Source organism: Motacilla alba, chromosome 3 (assembly GCF_015832195.1).
Source record: "Motacilla alba alba isolate MOTALB_02 chromosome 3, Motacilla_alba_V1.0_pri, whole genome shotgun sequence".
Lineage (NCBI taxonomy): Eukaryota > Metazoa > Chordata > Aves > Passeriformes > Motacillidae > Motacilla > Motacilla alba.
The window spans coordinates 111157652-111178758 of record NC_052018.1 but is presented as its reverse complement, the minus strand read 5'-3'; the positions used below and the strand labels follow the sequence as shown (position 1 = coordinate 111178758).

General features: G+C 45.4%; 1 long non-coding RNA gene across 5 annotated transcripts in view; it reads left to right on the top strand.

The window, feature by feature from the left end:
• The window catches only part of LOC119698844, a 193687-nt gene that overhangs the window by 85944 nt on the left and 86636 nt on the right, over nt 1-21107 (top strand). For all 5 annotated transcript variants that reach the window (XR_005256288.1, XR_005256285.1, XR_005256287.1 and 2 more), the window contains exon 6: nt 11149-11257. This is a non-coding gene — a long non-coding RNA (uncharacterized LOC119698844). The remainder of the gene's footprint in view (nt 1-11148; nt 11258-21107) is intronic.

Below are 21107 nucleotides of genomic sequence, written 5' to 3'. Positions count from 1 at the left end.
GCCCTCAAAGAGCTGTTCAAGAGAGGAGCTCGTCCCTGCAGCAGGAACTGGTCTGCAGCATGTCCTGCCACTTCCCAGAGGATCCTGCCTGCACACTGGTCTGTTTGCACCAGGACTGATCCTCACTTCTGGTGCTGGATCTGCCAGAGGGAAGGAAAAATGCCAGCGAGGGGCCCCTGAGCAGCCTGTCCCTGCTGTGCCCCCAGCCCCTTTTGCAGCGCCTGTCTCAGTGATGTGGGAGCCCTCCTGCAGTAGAGTCCAAACTAAGCCCCCTCTTTTATTTCCCCCCTCCCCTTAAACCCCAATGTCTTGTCCTTGAATAGTGACCAGAAACAGCCACAGCTTCAAGGAAGACTTGAAAATATCAAAAATATCCTCATTATGTAACACATCAGGAAAAGGAGTATTTTTTTCCTGACCCTGATGGTGATCCACTCATATCCTACAGCAGTTTGAGTGATGGGCTGTCTGGCTCATTCCATGAAGTTGCAACTAACAGATGTGTCTTCCCCCTCCCCAGTAAATACCTAACCTTTCTTTAATAAATAATAAATAAACCCTGGAGCTGTTCTAGACAAACTATGCTTAATTAAAGCCTCTGACACTAAAACAAGTTGCATTTTCTAATTGAAAAGAGAGGTATTTTTGGCATAAGAAAAGAAAATTTAGCAGTAAGAGTTTGTCTAAGTGCATGATAGGAATGGACCTTAATGAAAGCAAGAAAAAAAGCTTTATTTTAGTCTTAGCTAAGCTTGCCTCTGGCTTTAAGAGTGCTGAGATTGGTCCTAACCAGGTGTGGTGTTGACCTCGCTGGAGAGGATCCTGTTGGACTTGTATTGTTTCCAAAAGTAATGGAGACCAGCAGTCAGACAGGTACCCAAACTCTTCAGGCCTCCTGGGGGCAAGAAGTCTGGAAACCTTATGTGAGTGGTAATTTTTATTTTTTTTTTCCTCTCTGCTGAGTTTGGGCAAATCTGTAAATATTTAGGCAATATTATCTTGCTTTTCCTGTGGTATTTCACATGTGAGAAGAAATCTGGCAGGCTTAAAACAAAGAAAGGGAAATAAACTTTTTAGACCTTTTAATGACTTGAGTCAGTGCAAATTTGCATTGGGGCTGGGGGGAAGGAGTCAGTCTCATTTGAGGGGGAAGTGATGTGGGGTTTATTTCTGATCAAAGCTCAGATCAGCCATCCCCATCTCCTCCAGCACTCACTGGACAGCCTGAATTACTGACTCAGAAAAGTTCCTTCATGTCCTGTGCTGCCTTATTGAAGAAGGCAAATATTCCCCTAAAACCAGGGGAGGTGTAGGGTTGTTTCCCCCTTATTTTATACACACCATATACAAAGTAATAGCCTTTATTAGCTTTTCTGGAAAAGGGAAAGAGCTGAACTGTTCATGTTCCCAGTTCTATTTCCCAAGCAAAACAGAAGTAGTGAGAACCTAGGAGATAATACTTTTATCTGCAAACAAGGCAAGTGTTTCATTCTGAAGCTGAAACTTGTATAAAGTGAGGCATGGACAGAATCAATGCTCATCCCTGCATGAGGCCTAAATTCTTGATGTGCTGATTCCTTCTGCTCTGGCTTTTTGTCTTTGAATTTATTTTTCTGAGGTGCAAAGATGCTGCCAAAACTCAGAGTGAAGTTTCCCAAATTTTTTTTTTTTTTTTTTTTTTTTTTTACTGGTGAAGCCATCAGAATAATGACACAATGACAATACTTTCAGGGCAATTAGACAAGACTGTTTTTCAGCCAGGTTGTTGTATTTGTTTGTTGTACCCGGGTTTCCTTCCTGCTGGAGTTGTTTTGCTTTTGCCGAGTGTGAATTGTGTACAGAAGGAATGCTTTTATACATTTATCTCCTCTTTCTAGTCAGTTTTACCTGCTCTTACAAGTGAAAGCCTGGGGGTGGGAAACAAGGAAAAAAATAATTCGTACTGTTTTCCTTCTGAAAGCCCCAAATAATTCTGTAGAGTGGGGCAGAGTATTTTTCTCTCCTGTGACTGGCTGCCGTGCCCCCTCCCCTCCTGAAGCCCTGTGAGCCCTTGGGCACAGGATTTTGGTCCCCAAGGTGGGCAGGGATTCCTGTCCTCCCCATCACACAGATCAGGGTCTGCCTGGCAGAGTGGGGATGGGGAGAGGAGGGTGGGAGGAACAGAAAAAAGAGGGGCAGGAACAAAATGCTTCTTTCTTGGCGATCTTTAATCGGTGCATACCTCATACATTTGTAAAAATGACTGCCTAAGAGGTGAAAAAATCTATTTCTCCAGCAGCACGCACTTACTCTTAAATCAATCCAATGCAGTAGGGCACTTATTTTTTTTCATCCTGACTTTTCTATTTATTTGCTTTATATGACAACAAAGTTGCCTTTTCCTGGACTGAAGTGAGCTGCAGAGTGCTTTCCCCACGCTGTGGGATTATTGGGAGTAGGGTGTGAACACCCATTCATTTTGTGGAGTGTTTTTATGTGCCTGTCTGCATAAAAATAGGATGTAATGATGTTGAGGATTAAAGGTATGGTCAGAAACTTTTTTAGTATGGTATGAAATAGTTGCACTGAGGGCAGCTCTTCCTGACCCTCCAGGACCTCAAAACTGAACATACAATAGCAATAAATCCTGCAGCAGATTAAGCAATTTCCCCACAGTAACGTGTCTATTGGAGTTTCAAATAACCCAGAATAGCTTGAAACATTTGGATATTCCAGTGTGTATCCCATCTGCATGTAGAAAGTTGATGGCAGGGCAGCATCCTGAACTTTGACTCCTTGTAAAAGTTTAAATTGCTGCCCTGCTGGGCTGAGTGAATGCTAATTACTTTGTCTCTTACAATACGTCCAGACTACTTATTTAAAAAAAAAAAGTAAAAAAAAAAATCCCTGAAGACACAGCTTTTGCATGCCAAATATATTGCACTCAACAAAACACAGGGAACAGTGGGCCTGTTTGCATACAGCCAATGCCATTGTGAATTTGCTGGGTTTAGTTTAAGAATAATTTCAGTTTTTCACTGCTCGTGTGAAAGTCCTCAAGGATGAGCAGCTCTTGCCTGGGCGCTGCCCTGGTGGCAGCTGGGATCCATGCACAAAATCCATGCAGGTTTCTCTGAGGACCTTGGAGCGTGTCCCCCAAAACAAAGCTGGTCTTGAGACTGAATTTATTTATGTCTGAATCAAGCTGGGCTTCTTGCAGGCAAGAAAGGTACAGCTGAAATAAGGCCACAGCTGTGACCCGTGGAAGCAGAGTCCAGCAGGCTCTGTCTTCCTGGAGATGCTCAAAATCTTTGCTGCTGCATTGCCAGAGTCTAATAATTATTAACAATTCTGTAATAACAATATTAATTACCGGGGAAGCCAAAGTTCACTGGTGATTTTTTGGTTCCTTTTAGCAATTGTTAAGCTCAATTAGAAGATCAGACCTGATGAGCTCCTGGCAGTGATGTTTGTGAGGGCCGCTCCTCGTGTCACTGCTGCAGAGCAAGGAGCTGTGGGCAAGAGTGGCTGTTTGTGGGGGTCAGGCTACAGATGTGCCATCAGGGTACCCTGAAGGGAAAGAAAAAACATCTCAGAAAGAGAGACTTAAAGGTAATGCAGCTTATGAGTAGGGATGGACAAATCCCACTGGAAAGTGAGAACCTAAACAAAGGTTAGACCCTCTGCTGTGCCCATTCCAGAGCTGTCAGTGGGCAAGCTCACACAAAAAGCTGCTTGTTGGCTGCTTGGGCTTTGCACTGGGCCAAAACCCAACGCCCTGAAACTTTCCTGAGGTGTGGGTTAGGGCACAGGGCTGCTTGTCCCATTTATTCTCTCCTGGGTTAGAAAGTGGTGTCATGTTGTGGGGCTTTTTTTTTTTTTTTTCCTCATATGCAAAGAGAAAACTCGTTTATTTTCAGCCAAGGATAAGCTTGTCCTGCACAATGATTGAACTGTCACCCAAGCGTGCTGGGGACATTGAGATTTGGGGAGGAACTGTGGGTTTCAGGCCATGATAAATAATTTTAATAGAGGGTGATCTCCCAGACTCTGGGCTGTGAGAGCTGCATGGCTCACACTAATCTGAAATGTTGCACCCAAGTCCTACCCCCTTGCAGGGACAGCCCTGGAAATATGTGCTGGTGTGTACCAGCTTCAGGGAGTTAAGGCAAATGTAGGGAACCAACACTGAGGTGTCCTGGGCTGGAGGGTGTTTGTACACTGGGTGATGCTCTGGCCCCCTCAAAGACCCTTGGAATCCCCCTTGCCCTGATTTTGGAGCAGCTGAGTCTTTGTGGTGCCCTGTGTCCCTCCCATGATTGTGTTAGGAGATGGGTAAGTGTGCTGCTGGCACTGCACACCCAGGGCTAAGGGAGTATTTTGGAAATAGGTTAAATGAAAGGCATTCCTAATGTGCTACCCACCAAATGTCCCAATGAAAAGGAATGTCTTCTACGGAGGGAAACAGCCTGCAAATAATTAATTGAAGAAAATGGGGTAGGGGGGGAAGGGGCAGAATTAAAGAATTTCATAATATTTCAGACTTGGAAAACGTGTCACCAAATCAACAAACAGAGTATTCATTAGGAGAAATTTGCTTAATTTCAGACCAGGGATGTGGAAGTGCCGTGAGAGTTGTTCTGAGGGAATCTTTAGCCCAATCAGAAATGAGAGAGGACCACAATTATTATGGGAGTCTGTTCTTCTGAGAATGCCAACCCAGTTTTGCAGACCCAAGAGGTCTGAACAATCTCAAATCAGGTCTGGCTGTAGAGCTCTTCCTCTCGCCGCTGTCTGTGACGTGAGGCTGCTCGTCTCTGTTTTCAAAACCAGTGTCGTGTTTAACCTCTGAGGCTCTCCTGAGCTCAGAGTGGAGAAGTTTATTTAGCAGGGCTACCTGTCCAAATCCTCCCTGCAGGCAGAGCCTGACCCCAGAAAGTTGGCTGGGTTTGCTGAACTGGGTCTCACCGGGGGCAGGGCTGTGTGGTTTGGGAGTGCTGTGTGCTGACAGGACTCGGTGCTGCCTGGGCCACAGTGCAGCTGATTACAGATGTGCAAAGGGCACATCTGGGTGCTACGTTAAGAGCCTTGATGAGCATCATCATCCGACCTGATGGTCCACTCTTGTTACAGATATATTTTATGAAAATCCTTTTGTTAGGATTTTCTTTTTTTGAGAAGTTGAGGAGAATTCTTATTTTAAGAATAAAATGTAAACAATGACTGTAAATAAAATGTAAACTGTCTGTTGTTGTGGAATGCAACAGGTGGATCTGGGATTGGTCTCATGGAGTTGTTTTTAATTAATGGCCAATCACATTCCAGCTGTCTGGACTGGCTTGGTCAGTTACAAGACTTTATTTATTTCATTTTATTTGTATTTCGCCTTCTGATGATTCCTTTCTCTCTATTCATTTAATATAATTTTGATTTAACATTTTAAATATAATGTATATCATAATATAAGAAGTCAACCTTTTGAAACATGGAGTCAAGATTCTCGTCTCTTCCCTTGTCCTGGCTGCCCTGCAAAGACCACACACTCTTCCCCGGAGGCACCTGCAGAACATCACCCTGTAGCTTTTCCCACTGGTGAGCCGTCCCAAATTTTCCAGCTTTCCCAGCTGGAAAAGGCTTTTTTTGGATGCCTCCTCCTCCAGAAGCCACTGCAGAAGGATGTGCAGGCCCTGCTTGTCACCAGGGCTGATTCAGTCAGGTACCCGCAGAGCAGGCAGTGGCATGGTGGTACTGGAATTAACAACTCAGTGTTTTAGATTACTCCCTGGATTTATTACCTTCTGGGAAAAGAAGTTATTTCTAGACCCTCTGCCAACCCTCAATTTCTAGTAAATGAGAATATACTAGTTCTGGGACTTAGGATGTTTTATGAAAGGAGGGGAGGGGGGAAAAATGAAAGAGGGAAAATGATTTTGATCCGAGACAGAAACTCAGACAAAGGATTACCCATGTTGTTTGAACAGACAGTGCATAAACATTACCTTATATTAGAAGGAACAGAGACTCACAACGTCCAGGAAACTACTTTATTCACAAAATAAAACTAGGCCCATTTCTGCTTATTCAAATACCACCCACAACTTTCTGGGGAAAGATCATATGCAGAGCATATTTGGAAACATTATTAGGAATGCATAAAGTACAGTATTAGTCAATTTTATATGCTCAGTTGCATGAAATCTGTGTGTTTAAAAAATATAATAATTTGCATTTCATGGCTTTTGATAACCTCAGGAGTGCACTTGAAATTCAGCACATGCCCACAGCACCTCCCAGCTCACCCCATTTTTAACTGAAGACCAATGGTTTCTATTAAGGGATCAGGCAGGGACTCTGACAAGCCAGTCAATAACTATGTGAGGTTACTTCATTAATGCTATAATGGCTGATAGAGTGAGAGGCAAAAAACAGGTTCCTGACAGCAGCAAATGAAAATGATAGAGATTCCTGAAGCAACGCGCCTTTCCTTTGTCATTGTCTTTTGCTTGGCTTATTCAAAATGTGGCATTTATGTATTCAGCCTTGATGAATGTTGCAGGCTTTAAGTACTTTTTCCATCTCTAATGCAGTGCCGATTGCACATTGTTCTTTCTTTCTCTCCCTCTCCCCCCCCACCTTTTTGCTCCCCCCCTCCTATAACCTCTGCTGTCAAGGCATGGCGGGCTGAAGGGTTGCAGGCTCTGGCTAAATGGCTTTTCTGCTGTAAACGGTGAGGCTGATGGCACCATGGATCATGAGCGCCGCCGAGGTCACGCAGCGAGTGGGTGGCAGCGGCTGGAGGCGCTGCACGAGTGCCAGCCCTGCAGGGAGCAGGACTTCAGCCATGAGAAGGCAGCAGCCCACCTCCCCAGGTGTCACTGGGGTGCTGCAGGGCACCCCGCTGGTGTTTTGGGAGGTTTGTTGCTCAAGGGCTGCACAGTTTGCCGTTTGAGGGATGGCTCTTCCCCAGGACAAACAAAAACTCCATCCCTGGCATTCCAAATCTGGGCGTCCCCTCTGCTGGCTGTCCCAGGGTGGTCCCCGAAGGGCTGTCGCATTTCTGCCATTCCCCCAGAGCAGAGTCATGTGTGGAATTTGAACATCAGGATAATGGGCCTGGATAATTTAGCTTCTTTAAATGTTTGTAAGTATTGCATATAAATGCCCAAATTGTGGCTGGAAACATGATAGAGATTCTTACAGTTTGCTTTCACTTTTATTTCCTGTCATTTAACCACTTACAATATTGCACATTGGATTTTTGGTGGCAAGTCCTTTTTGGGAATTGTTTTCTTTTAGGCCCCACAGACCAGAGGGTCGAGGCAAGGCTGGCCCCTTGCAGAACTCAACACCTTCATGTTTGTGCTGTGGAAAAAAGCTTCTAATTTATCATTGACCAGTCTTAAAAGACAGTACTAAAGGTGAAATAAGTCTCTTCAAAGTTACCATATGATGGGTTAAAAAAATAATTCCTTTTTTATGTTGTTCCCATCTCCTAATTATTGCAGATATCTCAGCCATGTGTTGAGTATTTTTGTCCAAAACAATCTATTCCTTTCATAGAGTGTTTGTGCACACCTGCTGAATACCTTCCCATCCTCTGCTTTTCTATTCCAAGGCGATTCTTTACGTGCCTAAACCCCAGTTTGTTTCAAGCCAGCTTCTGAAGATGCTGAGGCTTAATTCAGAGCAGTGTTTAGCCATGTGCTTATCTTTAAATAGTCCCCCAGCAGTCACGTTGCAGAGGCAATATTAGACACATGCCTAACTCTCTGCTGACTCGAGCCTAAAAGGCCTAAATATCCAAATAATTAGATTAATTTGTGGCTTGATAGTGGAAGACTTTTGGCCTAGGAAATGAGAATGCAAAAAGTATGTAAAGCAGTTGCAGATGTGCATTTCCCAGCGAACTTGGAAGAGACCGCGAGGCAAAATGTTGATACTGGGCGTGCAAGAATGTCTGAACGTTAAAGTGCTTTAAGCTCCTTTAAGAAGTAGCTTGGGTGCAAACCAAAGCTTGGGTTTAAATTGTTTCCGCAGCAGAAGCAGAGAGGCTCAGAGCTTGCATTATTTATTTTTTTTTTTAAGGCACTGGTAACTTTAGGGATTTTCCCATGTTTATGGTTTAACAAGAAGGGAGCAGAGTGTGCTGTGGTTAATGACATAAGCATTAAAATAGAAGGATGAGGGAGATCCGGACTTGCAAACCTCTTTGGGGATTTTGGGCCAGCCAAACGACCCCCTCAGCAAAGAGGGTGGGCTGCTGCTTTCTCTAGCTTCTTCTCCATGAGCTTCTGGCAAGAGTTGCTGCTCAGCACAGGAAGGATCTCCAAGAGACCAATGCCCCATCTGGGCATTGCTGCGATTAAAATCCTAAGATCACCCAGATACAGAGGAAGGGCCCAAGCTGCTCATTTCTAGTTGTGCAGGAAGATCTGTCAGAGACCTGGGGCATGGAGAAGGTGTTTGTGGCAGGGGTGGTCATGCCAAGTATCTGCCTGTCTTTCTCTGTAGGCTGGAATGGGAAGCCTAGTGTGGAAACAGCTTTTTTCAAGGTGTGTGGTTTAGCAAGTGTTGAAACCTCTCTTGAGGAGGAAAAGCCTCATATATTTATTTATTTAATATATATAAAATATATTTATTCATATATTGTGAAGTGATCTTAACTAGCCATGCTAGGAGTATTTTCCACTTATTCACAGAAACAAAACTCTGGAAACCAACAGCTTCTTCCAAAGAGGAGCAACTCCCTCTTGGGACTCCTGGGATTACCTGCAAAGTGTTTGAAGTGGCCCCAGTTTCCGGTCAAAAACTCATTCAGTTGCTGAGCACACTCTGTGTGTAAACTGAAGTCATTCTGTGCCCTGTGGGACTTTAGGTCACTTCCCAACAGGGTGATCCCACACCATGTCCATGGTTTGGCTCTGTCTGTGGTTGGTTCAGAACCTCCCTGTTGGTCTTCACACAACTCATTTCTCAGTCTGCCTTCAGCCTTGAATTATTCCAGCTTCTTCCAGGCACTCAGCACCTCTCTTCCCCAGCCTGTTTCCCAGATGGGAGAGGCTGTGATCCCTCTTGGTGCAGCCAGAACAGGCTTTGCACATCCCCGTAACTGCAAATACTGGAGCTGTGGCAATTCCTTCAGACCCAGGGGTCCCTGCTGTGGAGCTGTGGTTCAGGAGTGTCCCAGGATGAAAGCTGCCTTCCAGGAGAGGAGATGCTCAAGGGGTGGTTGTGCAGCAAAGCTTGCCCTCCCTTAGCATAAAACTTCCAGGAGAGGCAGCTCTGGGAGGTGCAATTTGCACCTCTGTGCACAGGCAGAGGTGTGAATTGACTGAGGAAGCTGCCAGGCTTTGCTTCCTGCTTGGGAAACCACCAGGGTTGTTTTCCACCGTGCAACAAGGAGAAAGGGATGTTAATTTTTGCCAACACCAATACGCTGTCCTTGCCCAAATTGTTTTTCTGGGCCCTGGGAAGTGGGTCTGTGGGTGATCCAGCATCTCCTGCCCTGCTCCTGCAGGATGGGACTGCATCCCTGGGCTGGACTGAAGGTGGGAGAAGTGACGGGCCTGGGTGACAAACCTCACCTCTCTGTCTTCACTCCTTAAAATCACTGATAGTAATTCTGCGTTTTGGCTGATATTTGCGTGCGAAATCCTGCTTTTTAAAAGGTAGCAGAGATTCACAAGTTAACACTAACCCAGTGTGGTTTCTATGTGCAGAGCTGGGGGGTGGCTGAGTCAAGTTTTCTTAATTTTTTTTTTTTTTTAAGTTGTGAAATTGCTCAGGACTAACTGGGAAATGCTTTTTCTGACAGGAAACATTACACCTATCTCACCTGTTCACCATCACAGAATGCTCTGAGCACAAAGCAGGGCATTTAATGAGCTTAATGAATCCATCAATTAAAGAAAATTCATGTGCTTTCTATGATCAGGTTCTTATTTCAAGGCCAAGCTCTATTCAGCCCGGAATCCCCTAGCAGATACAATTTTAAAATACAATATAAATTGTTGCATATGGCTATTTTTTAAAGAGGTATTAGGTAAAAGGTATCAATGCCTGTATTACACAAAGGTAGAGACGTAATGAATGTTTTCCCAGAAATAAGATTTTTTTAAAAAATAATTTTCTGCCAATTTGACTGCGTTCATCATTTGCTCTTTTAAACAAAAGTTAGGGAAATTATTGCTAGCAAACAAAAGTCTATTTTAGACAAACACAGTATGTCCTCAAAGATCCAGTTTGTCGTGCTGGTAGTCTCATTGGCTGTGATTTGTATATTAAAAAGATTTTAATTGCCCAGGTAAGTGCCTGCACCTGCTAAGACATTGAATATTAGAGCACTTTATTCTAATCTCTTATAATATAGGGCACACTTCACCCATAAAATTATTCTCTACACAATTACAGCTCCGTTCTGCTGAGGTAGAAAGTGCAAGTTAACTGTTTGGTTTTGCTCATTATTATTAAAATCATGCAAATGAGGACCATTAGGTACCAGTTGTGTAGTTAACCACTCAATAGCCTGGTGACTGCTTTTCCTCCCCACATTACAGGGGTGGGGATGTGGCTGGGCTGGGTGGGCAGTGAGCTCTGGGGGTGTGAGGAGCAATGTTACATGTAATATTGCCCCCAGTTTTGTGCAAACTGTTGGGTTTTCTCATGCATCCTCTTTCCATTTAACTGGGAAATCTGTGGTTTCAAAATGCAGAGATCTGTTCTGAATCAGAACAACTGGCACAAAGTTTGAAATTGCCTGTAAAAAAATCACATTTCTGGGACATGCTCTTTTGAATTAGTCAAAGTGTTCTGGTTCAATAAATCAAAAGGTTTCATTCCAATTCAGTATTTCTTTTATAATTAGGGGTATAATGCAAAGTAACAGTTCAGAACAGCTTTTTCTTTGGCAATGAATAATTGACTTGCTCTGTTCCAATGAAATTTAATTTTAGGGTTTATTCTCACCAAAACGCCATGGTACAATTTTTGTTCTAAAGGAAATTCTATCAGAATGTGCTGGCTCCTGCAAAAAGTTCCTATCCAAAAAAATGGTGTTTCCTGATGGAGAATGTTTTACCCCAGCTGCTTTGACCAGCTCTTGCATAGGTCCCCAAATCTCTAAACAAAACAAGGTTATTCATTACTCTTCCTATTTTACCTTTTTTGAAGGAGTCCCATGCAGCTGAAAAGGGAGAATCCTGTGCTCTGAAGTCCAGAACTCCAGGGCCTTCGGCAGAGTTGCTCCAGGAGTAAATTTGACGCCCCGGTTTTCATCCAGGTGGGTTTATTTGGATATCACAGAATCACAGAATTTTTAGGTTGGAAGAGACCTTTAAGATCAAGTCCAACCCATGTTCTAACACCTCAACTAGATCATGGCACCAAGTGCCATATCCAGTCTTTTTTTAAACACATCCAGGGATGGTGACTCCACCACCTCCCTGGGCAGATGATTCCAGTATTCTGTGCTTCTTCACAAGGTAACCATGTGGCCATAAATCTATAAAAGGATTTATGGTTCTTGCAGGCAGCTCCTTCAGGTCCCAAGGTGAGATGCTGGAATTATCAGGGTGATTTGTTTTATTTTGTCATATGTGAAAGAGGAAATAAATAGTCATCATTTTATTTAGGTGTGTAACCCAGAAACGTTGGTGCTGGATGCACTCAAGGGTGTTGGGGAGAGGAACCAGAACCTCCTGGGTTCAGGGTGAGTTTCCACCCAAAGCTGGGCTTAGACTAAAGCTCCTCTGCAATGTGAGAGGCTCACACGGCCATAAATGTAGGCTCTGACACAGGAGGTAAATATCTTCAGACAGCTCCCTGCCAAAGTAGTGAAATCCATCCTCAGCAGATGTGGCTGCCTGGCTTCTTTAGGAGCAAAAAAATTCAAGATGTCTCCTGTAAGGAGTTTGGGTAGACAGGAAAGCTGCTGGTGTATGCATAAGGAGAATTATGTGGGATGTTTTAAGTGGAAAGAGTAATGGGATGAAAGTGAGCTAAGGAAAACTTCAAGCCGTGGAAAAAATAATACAGGCTAGTGGTCTGTGGACTGGTCTCCTGAGAGATCTAGGAAAGCCATGCCATGCTGGCCAGTGAAAACCACAGTGGGAATAGACTAAAGAAAAATATTGTAGTTGTCATCAGGATGGACAAGATGTCCTGTGGGATTTTCAGAGTGATTCAAGGAGTATTTGTTTTCATGTTTTGTTTCGTAATTGGCCAAAACATATACAGCAAACTCTCACAGGACTGTGCTGATGCTGAGCCAAAACTCTTGCTGAAGTCAGATGAAGAACTTTTGAGCCTGTCCTGTTGGAAAATGTCCCTGGGTGAAATTGTGGGAGGTACGACGTGTGAGAAATTCCCACCAAAATGCTCATTTCGCTGTACATCCTCCCTACAGGGGACACGTGTGTAATTAGCAATTGCTTCCAGTAAATGGCTCTCTGATCATGATGAAAATCCAATTTGGAGGAAATTGTTGTAAAAAACAGTTTCTGGCTGGGCCCTCATGATAACAAGTGCCTGGCTGGTGGAGCACCTCTGCTTCCAAGCGAGTGTTGTTGTATTAAGGGTTGGCTTTGGGGTTTGTCTGCCCCAAACCAGCACTGGGGGAGGGAAGGAAGTGCCCTCTTTAATGTGGCTGATCTTCCACTCTGTGGCATTTCACAGCTTTTGTGCGCTGTGGCCACGTGGTGGTTGGAGGATACAAACCCTGAAGAAACCTCTCAAAAGCAGCTCTGGTTCTGTTTATCTTTTTCCTCGGAGTGATTTTTGTCTCGTGATGCGCCGCTGATGTAAAGTCCTTATTGCTAGGTGTCCCACGGGGGACATCCCTCTTCCCTCTCACCAGCTGGATTGTCTGGGCATAATTGAGGATGGAAATCTCTCTCCCATTTACTCCATTCTTTGTGAGACTTTACTGCTTCTTCAGACCAACACCGTCTCTCCAGTGTCCCTGTGCTGCAGAGGATGAACCCTGTCTCTTGTCCCATGTGTCACCAAGGGTACCTGTCCTTGTCCTTCTCTGTTCAGGGCTCTTGGTGGTTGCACTCACACACTGAAGCAGCTCAACACTCTTGTAATGCTGACAAGGAAGGGTTCTGGCCACCTTGGTGTTGAGTTTTAGCCCCTCAGGGCTAAAATTGCCATGTTATTGAGTCTCCCAAAGTGAGGGGGATACACTGGAAGTGCACACTGTTTTACTACTACTTTTAGTGTTATTATTTTCAACAAGATCGTTATTCTGTGATCACATCCCTACCTGGTGAATCAAATCTGCAGGCACAATAGTTCCTTGCAGGCCATTTCCCCCTTGGTTCCTTTTCTAAATCATAAATATTGCAGATTGTGAAGAAATTCCATAAACAAAGAGGTTCATATCTGAGCTCATCAGGACAATGCTATGTTTATATAAACTGCTACTCGTGGTGAGGGGGTATATGACAGTTTTTTATTGCTAGCAAAGGACATATTATTCAAATATATGTAGGGAAAATAAAATGAGCCCGATAAAATTGGGATGCCCCTAGCAATCAGAGTTGCACTTTAAAATAACAATAATAATTGAAGTGACATTCTGCTCACCTGCACCACAATCAGTGCTGTACTCCTTTTGGAAGTGCCAAAAGTTTCTTATTTTGTGCAGGTGGTGTGTTCTGTGGAGGATGAGTTATCCCAGCTCGGGGTGAGCTGCTTGGGAATGGGCTGGAACATCCCACCCTGCTGATGGATGGGCAGCCCTGTGCTGGGATCTGGCTCCGTGGGGCTGCTGCTTCCCAGCTCTGCCTGCTGACCTCGGTGCTTTTATCCAGAGTAACCACATGTGCATTTATCACACGACTTTATGAACAGTGAAGGTTTATTACGTTGCACTTAAACCCTCGTTTAACCTTTTCTCAGGAAGCAATGCTCTAAAGTGGGATTGCAGGAGTTTGCAAAATTCTGCGAGCGCTTCCCGGGCAGGGTGTGTACATGCTCCCCCCAAGAGAAAATGCAGGTACAAACCCCACATCTGTTGTCTTCACCGTTCTGCTGTGAGGAAAAATATTGCAGCCAAGGAAAGATTTATGGGAAGACATAACTTTAGGGTTTTTTTTAAATTTCCAAATTAATCATTGGCTCAAAAATATGCACCTCTCCCTCTTGTACGGTGGCACTCACAGCCCCGGTATCTCTCTGTGCAGGTGGCCTTGGGGCAGTCCTCAGGCCCAAAGACCTCCTGTGAGCTGTCACACTGCTCAAAAAGCTGCAGTCCTGCAGGGAAAAGGGAGAGAAATAGAAAGCTGGTGCTGAGCAGTACTGAGAGCTTCCTAGCAGGAGCAGTGCCCCAGGGGAACAAATGCAAATCCCATCACTTGGGATGCTAGAAACTGGACTAAATGAAGTTCCAGCCTAAAGATAGCAGGGAAGCATCCTTCACAGGTGAGGAAGGGGCCTGGGAGACTCCCAGGCTGGGTAGTCTTTTTCCAAGCATACTTCCAATGATTTTCATTTCTACTCTGGATCAGCCCTTTGCTTGTAAAATGTTAGTGTCATTCAGAAGTGGAAAAACACGATGGAAAAAATGTGAGGGGTGATCAACTACACTTGGGGAAATCGCAAAAATCTTAATTCTGGCAGAGGAAAAAACCCTTCACTTTTGGTTTCTACAGAGCCAAAAAACTTCATAAAATTAGCTTTGATCACCTCGCACCTGATGTCCCCTGCACCTCCTTGGACATCTTCTCTCACAGGAGTCATAAACACAGAAGTTCCTGACCATCGTCAATGAAGACATTTCTTAGGAAGCCAGAGCCCCGGCAAGAAGCAGCCAAAAATAAACACATCATCCAAGTGGGTGGCAAATGGTTGCCAGAGGTTGATAGGAATTTTCTGTAGGTCTGGGAAGGAGTAGAGGAGCTGTAGGTATGGCTCTATTGAAGGTGCTTGAGCCGGAGAGTGCAGCTTGCGAGGCAACGTGACAATGCCATCAATAATTTACCTCGTGGTATGACTGAGATGGGTTGAGTCTTCCCAAATCAACATAGAGGTAAGCAAGAATGAGCCATAACAGTGTGTTTTGAACCACAGGATAGAGGCTTAATTGATTTGCTCTTTATTCTTTGCAAAAGACAGCTGAATGTCAAAGGTCTTTCTTTTGTGAAGTAGTGGAAAACCCGTTGTCAAACAACCTCTACTCATTTAATAATTTATCCCATTTTGTAAAAGAAAGGCAGCTGACACGCACTAAATCTAGTCAGTGTTTAAATTACTGCATTGAACAATAATAAGAGGAATGAATAATCTAGTACATCTATTTAAAATTAAACATATATGAAACTGTTTTTCCAAATGATCACCAAGGGCTATAGTTTAAAGGCAGGACAGAAGCCACGAACAGAATGAAAATGCCGAGCAGTAGTTTGCAAGTGGCAGCAGAATTATTTATTCTATTTTTTCTATACATAAGGAATAGAGCTAAATGAACAATGTTTAAGCATGTCAGAATTTCATCAATTTTGCATGAGCATTCACAAATATCCTGGTGGGGGTAATTGCTTGCAAATACATTTAAACTAATGATATGTTATGTCCTTACTTGATATAAAACTATTAAAAGATACGTTATTGCATTTGACAATGCCATGAAGCTGGGTCAAAGCTTAATGACAGATTTCTGCATTCGTAAATTAAGATATACTCTGCTGGAAGCAAATATTTTGTAAAAATAAAAGCCATCTACTATGAAAGTTTGATCATTGATCTAAGGTTGCTTTTTGGTTCCTCCAACTACTGGGCTTGTAAAAGTAGAGGAAAGGGAGATTCCATTGCAGAGGCAACTCTGGCAGTCCCAGTGTGGCTCTTGCACATGCAACAGGAGTAAGAAGGCTTGTCTGAGACCCCCAGTGGTTTTAACAGTCCCATTGGAGACTTGGAGTGAAGCTTGTGCACCAGCTGGTGGGAATGCTTGGTTTTCCTGTGGGAAGAGCAAGAGAGTTTATTCTACCTGAAGCTGAATGTGCTGGGGAGGTTTTTTAGCCCGAGAAGAAATTCAGAAAACAGGTACTGATGGCATCAAAAGACTTGGAGGAAGCCTGGTAGGCTGAGGTTGGTGTGATGAGATTGTTAAGGTCTGGCCATAGCTCAGATCCCTGTCTGAGGTATCCCTGGCTGGTTCAGTGTGGCAGGAGTGTGCTATGGAGCAGCTCTGTGGGCATCAGCTCTTAATTTGTGACACTGTGCTGGTGAGCAATTTCAGTTATTTACTGAAGGTTATATTAAGTATGAAACATTTAGAAAAGTAATTGTTCCCACTTTTAGAAAATTAAGCAGCCAGGCTGCTTTCACCAGGAAATAGAAAGGTCTTGGGGCAGTGCAGGTGCCTGGGAAATGCTGTGTGTAGTCCCAGAAGAAGCCGTGGGACATTATGATTGTAAGAGAGAGGGACACAATCAACTTTTATGAATGGTTTCTGGGTGGTGTGAATTTTGTGATGATGTGAGGCTCTGTATCCATAACAGCAAAGGAAGTATTCCTTGGGGAGGGCAATGCATCCCACAGAGATGCGGCCGCCCTCTGCCCAGCAGCAAGCGGAGAGGCACCAGGAATGATGGTAAACCCTTATTTGCCACCTCAGACTGTTGTGATGGCCATGGGATCAAGCCTGATGGGTCCTGGCCCATGCTGGGGCATCTGAAGGGGGTTTGAGCAGCTGCTCAGGGATGTTTTATGGCTTTTGCCACATCCGGCGGTCTCTGCTGCGTGGCAATCCTGGAATATCACTTCCCATCCCCTCTCGTGCTCCCTTCCACTCTGAATTGCTCAGATTCCCAACATCATCGAGGATTATTATAACCTCCCCTCATAAGGTACTATAAATTTTATTATAAAGCACAAATTCTTGGGCTCCCCAGCCCCATCTTGCAGGGAGACAGCGCGCTGTAGTTCTTCCGCTCGCAGTAATGTGAGCAGAGAGCTAATGAAGATCTTTATGTAAATTTTCCAGTTATCAGGTGAGATCTTCACATCGAAATCTGTCACATGTTATAAAAATTCTTTATGTTATCAAATGCTAATGATAACTCAGAACACAGAGCCCACGGAGGAGCTTTGAAATCCTTCATAAAAACTGCATTCGGCCCCAGCAACCGGAGCCTTGGATTTCTACTCCGACTACTCCAGTTTGTAATTAGCATAGAGCAGGCTTCTCTGCCCTCTGAAACCATAATGTTAATTACAAAAATTACACTGTGTTTAAAAGTGCAATTAAGAGACTGTGCAGCACAAAGGGAGCCGTGGAACCTCTTTGCACACTTTGAAGCCAGGTCACAATGCAGCCCATGAAAGAGAGTCCAAGGCTCGCTCCCTGCTAAAGGCTTGGGAAGATCATAGGGAGAGCTCAGCTAAAACGAGCTCCGGTGGGCTCTGCTCAGCCCTTAATGAATAATACTCTTCCTTGGGAGGGAAAGTGGAGAAAGGCAGAGGGTGGGGGGAGAATATTGAACTAATTAAGGCCCTGATCCTGCCGTGGTTCTTGCATCTGCTTGGGATGACTGCTGCAGTGGGGAATAAGTGCAGGATCAGGCCTTGGGAGGTCACGGTGCAATCACAGCTGCAAGCAGCCTATGATTGCCTTGGTATTTACACAGCACCTGAAAGTGGAAAAGCCCTATGTTTCCTTGTGTCTTTGCTGTATTGAGTAACTTGGAAAAAATTTAATTTTTCTGCCCTGGTCTGCAGCTAGAGGGTTTGTTCTGCCTTGGGGAGCTGGGGTGTCCCCGGTGACTTGGGGGGTGCTGGATCTGAGCGTGGTGGTTGCCAATCGAGGGAGCCCTTGGTCCTGCCCTTCTCAGCTCACAAAGGCAGGAGAAGGCAGCTCCAAAGTATTTGTGGAGGGGCACAGAAAAGCTGGAAAGCTGAATTGTGCAGTGCCAAATGTTGCCTGAAAGACTTGCGAAAAAACAGATTAAAAAAAAAATTTGGGCCTCCTAAGTCACTTGATAATATGAACTTTGGCAGTCCCCTCCACCAAAGACCTTCCAAGTGCCTTGTGCAAGGTGTTAATTAATTAATTAAGACCCAGAGCACCCCTTTGTGGTCAGTATCTGCACACCAGCTTGTACATAGAGAAATTGAGGCACGGCCAGTGGCAGGAGGGGATGTGGGCTGCTGCACCCAGGGCAGGAGAGCCCCTAGAGCTTCACCTTTTCCTTCTGCACCACCAGAAGATTGTTCTGGTGCGTGTGCCTGGCTGAAAGCAACCAGACATCCCTGTGGCATCGGCTGCCATGGGTGTTTGGGAGGAGGTGGTGTGGGTAGCAAACACCAGGCCCCACTGTGTCAGCCCTCTGCTCTAGCAGAATTCCAAGGCCACCTGCCAGCTCCAAGGGCACAAAGGGGAGCTGACAGTGACTCTCCTGGGGCAGGATTAGGCCACGCTGCCCTGGGGAAGCTGTGGGCCTGGTTCTGCTATGAACCACGAGCCGGTTCCTTCAATTTTCCAGTAACTCTTCCATACAGCCTCATGTAAAAAAAGCTTCAATAACTGTTCAATAAATCATCCAGCTGACCTTTTCCAGTAAAAATGAGCACTGCCATGGGTGATGCCGAGAGAGTGTGTGTGTGTGGTGGGGGTAAGGGGGAGCCCAGCTTTGCCAAGAAACTTCAGTGCAGCCAGCAGCCTTGGGTTGATTTTGCTTTGGTGTTTAAAAAAAAAAAAAAAATCCTCTTTCCTTCTCTTTGCCTTCTACCTGCCCAACTGGTTATAGACCCAGACAGTTTACATATGTGATCCTTCCTATTTAGAAAATTAATGGTGTTTTCTGGCTCCAAATCACAGCTTGTGGTGCTCTGCAGGCGATGAAAAACTTGGCCAGCTTCAGCAGCAAAGCAGCCATTAGAAAATTAACCCTTGGTGGCAAAAGAGCAAAGGTACCCCAGCGAGGTCCACGAGAAGTGGCAGGCTGCAGCTTTCAGGTGTACCTACATATGTTAGCAATGTAAAACCAGCGCAGGCAGTCCCCCCAGAGAGTGCCCATCAAGCGTGTTTGTAGCTGGATACTGTGGAGAGGGCATGGCCATATCACTTGGCAGCGAGAGCGACCAATATGCCACGGTTTTCATTAGAGCACAGGAGAAGTGTTGAGCGGAGATTATGAATCAGAGATGCCTCTCAGCTCTACCTGGCTGCGCAGCGCTCGGGCGGCTGCTCGCCGGTGTTCCCGCGATTCCCGCCGCTCCGGCCTCAGCTCTTCCCCCATCCTGCTGTTTGTGGTTGGCAGCAGTGCTCAGCAGCATGGGTTTTGCAGAAAACTTGAAATAGTTTGTTTAAAAAATGGGTGTGAGGGGGCTTGTGCGTTGCTGCATGCTCTGTTTTGGCTTTGAGAGGCTAGCTCTTCTGGGTTGCAAAGCGTGGTTGTGGCCAGTGCTGTCATTGCCCCTGTCCTGGGGAAGGGTCTGGAGATGTGTGAGCAGCTTGTGAGTTTTGCCAAAATCTTGAATTTCCATGATGTGAAAGCTGTCACTTTGTGCCAGGGGGATCAGTGGCACTTCCCCAACTGTCCCAAAGCAGAGATAAAATAATGTGGAGCGTCCAGAGGAGGAGCAACAGTGCAAATTCCTGGGCAAGCAGAGCTGGGGATGGTCCATACCCAGCACCCTTCCCTGTGCCAGGGCACAACCCATACCCAGCACCCTTCCCAGTGCTGTGGGGATGCCCAGGGTGACCATAGCACGGGTCAGGGCTGTGCTGCCTCTAATTTGCAAGGTAATGGGGCAACATAATTTTGAGGTGGCCTTGCAACAGGGCAAGTGGGGAGATGCTGCAATGACAGCGGTGGCGCTTTTCCTCCTGGTGAGCTGAGGGATCTCTGCCATGGAGCCTTTCAGTGGCCATTTTGGCTGTGTGTGGCTGTGGGATTGTGCTGGCACCATCCCTTTGGGAGAGGCTTCACAGCGCTTGTTGTACCACGTTAGGAGGTGCAACAGCTGCTCTTTGGGTTTTCCTGTTGCTTGCTGGAGAGTGAAACATCTTTGCTCCCCAGGTGCCTTTCCCATGTGCCTGCTTGTCCCTTGTCCTCCAACAATATTTTTGTGACAAAAATTGCTGTTTTGGCCTGGTTTTGGAATGGAAAAGCATCAGGACGGGCAACTCCCGTTGCTGGTACCTGCAGCACAGGTGCCAGGACCAGGGTCCAGTGTTGGCTGCAGCAGAAAGGGGGCAAGCATTGCCTCTGCCACCCCTGGCCCCGTGCACGCTCATCCTGCAGTGCTAAGCCTAAAGCTGGTTTTATCTCTGGGCTCACAGTGCCGGAAACCGCAGCCGTTAATTTCGCTGCCTCTGACTCGGGGCTGTGTGGAGCTGAGTGAAATCAGCCCGTCCTCCTTCTTGCCTCCCCAAAACTGAGGGCAAACAGCAGCAGAGTGTGAATTACTCTTCTATGGTTTACTTTGACAAAAATGCCCTAAACCGAAGACTGACGTGATTACAGATGATGCATTTTCAATTAGCCTTTGTTAACGCTATTAATAAGATTAATAGCGTACAGTAAAAATGTCAATAAGCTTATCTCCATAATTTTTGGATCAGCCTTTTGGCTGGCTAGCAGCGAGCCCTTCCCTGCCTGCGCAGCCTCTGCGGGCTCGGGAGCGAAGTTGCTGCAGTAGGATTTGATTTCCAGGGAGCAGATAGGGCACGTTTGTGTTCTCCCTTTGGCAGCCGCTGCCTGGAGACCCAGGGCTTGTGCTCAGAGCGCCAGCAAACTCGGGTGCTGCTTGGGACTTTGCAAAGTTGCTGCACAGCAAAATCTCCTCTAAAAAAAGCTCATTTTGTATTACCTGGGCTGGCGTCGGTGACCCCGTTCTGAACTGGATGATAAATCGCGCAGGGAGCTCGCGTTCCTCCTCCGGTTTAAAACGTGCGACAAAGCAGCGACCAGTGTTAATGCACAGAATTAATTGCCCCGGTGAGACACTTCTTCCCAAAAAGTAATAATAGTTAGGACTTAGCCTGGCGAATGTGAAAACCCTCTGGTATACTAATAAAATGAAAAGGTTTCGCGAAATAATATCCCAAATAATTGGGTTCCCTCTACCAAAGGACCCCATGTTGTTTCTCTTAAGCAATATATAAAAAAAATTGTGATTAT